This window comes from Octopus bimaculoides, chromosome 26, assembly GCF_046866305.1.
Source record: "Octopus bimaculoides isolate indiv1 chromosome 26, ASM4686630v1, whole genome shotgun sequence".
Classification (NCBI taxonomy): domain Eukaryota; kingdom Metazoa; phylum Mollusca; class Cephalopoda; order Octopoda; family Octopodidae; genus Octopus; species Octopus bimaculoides.
In genome coordinates this window covers 13,690,577-13,692,004 of record NC_142953.1, presented here as the reverse complement: position 1 = coordinate 13,692,004, position 1,428 = coordinate 13,690,577, and the positions used below count along the sequence as shown (strand labels likewise).

General features: G+C 40.8%; 1 long non-coding RNA gene across 1 annotated transcript in view; it reads left to right on the top strand.

The window, feature by feature from the left end:
• The first annotated feature begins 395 nt into the window (after positions 1-395).
• LOC149130949 (uncharacterized) overlaps positions 396-1,428 on the top strand; it is a 66,918-nt gene continuing 65,885 nt past the window's right edge. The window contains exon 1 of the long non-coding RNA XR_016238511.1: positions 396-710. This is a non-coding gene — a long non-coding RNA (uncharacterized LOC149130949). The remainder of the gene's footprint in view (positions 711-1,428) is intronic.

Genomic DNA, 1,428 nt, shown 5'->3' with positions numbered 1-1,428 from the left:
CCAGTACAGACAATTTACATGCAAAATTATATGTTACAGGGAAATAAATCCTCCTTTTGTATAGTCTGTTTATGTTATGCTCTTTTATTCCTTATAAGGCATACAAAGATTTAACGTTTTGGTTTTATGATACAGAGATTTGCACAAGTCCATGTCTGACGCCTATTTTTAATATTGTTACGATCAGGCGAATTCTTATGTATAAAAGGGGTAAACTTCTGATCGTAACAACAGAAATTGTTCAAACAGGGAATTAATATTCAAAGATTGAGACTATGTAACAACAGGTATAATACCCAAAGAATTTCCTGTCCAGTCCTCAATTGTCTAAAGGTAGGTGGTAAACGGTCCGATCCGTATGCAACTCCCTCTCTCGTTTTGGGACTATCCGCTTTGGGACTATCCGCGCCAAGCACCCGCTGTTTTCTCAACTCCCCTTTTTAACAGGAAGTAAACGAGATTACCCGTCTCGCTCGTTAACAGGAAGTAAACGAGATTACCTGTCTCTTTCCATGCTCACTTCCTGTATACACGCCGAAATGGCTTCGCATACACAATTCCAGTCTTCCGTCACCGAGAAAAGCACAGAAAATTATCACAGTTCAACAATTAAATTCAACAATGTTAATTGCAACAATAATTCCACAGTAACGATTCAATCTTCAACAAAAACTCACGAGCGACAAAAAACACGTCCGACACGAAGAACGGTAAGCAGGTTAATTTATTTCATTCCATTCGATTTGCCATAAAGGCAGTACACAGAGGAGTAGCTAAGGGCTGGACAAATACATTAATGAGATGAGATGACTGATGATTAAAATGGTATTAATGGGAGAAGACAGGAGCCGCCCGCCGAACTCTGCTTCTCTAAATCATTGTTCTTTTATACATTTATACATAAATTTACAATTTGAGGCTATAAACCTTTTACTTTACAATTTCAATTTATCATGTCTTTGAAATGAGGCACTTGCCTCTTACACTTTTCTTTTTATGGGCCACAAGCCCTTTGAATATGAGGCACTCGTCTTCTTACATTTTACCACCCGACCAGTCTCCGTGCTTCACTTAAGCACCTCGCTGGTTCTTCATCGGGCAACTTCAGTAAGAAGCGGAATGCGTCTTTGCGGAAGGAGTTCATCACCCTGCACAAGTCTGTCTCCCACACGACTTCCGCAGTCACCTGCGGAGGCCAGCTAGGGTCCTTGGTACAGATGAGGATCCCTCTCGTCCGACCCTTCCTGGTAAACTTTTTAACAAAATTTTCAACGGCCCCTCTCTTGTGGAAGAAGACTACAAATTCCTCCTCCTCATAGGGCGAGGCCTCAGTTTCAACTGTCGGCTGCACAATTCTCACCGACAGGTCTTCCTCCGTTGGTGACACAATTCCCACCAAATATATATATATATATATATAATTATAAA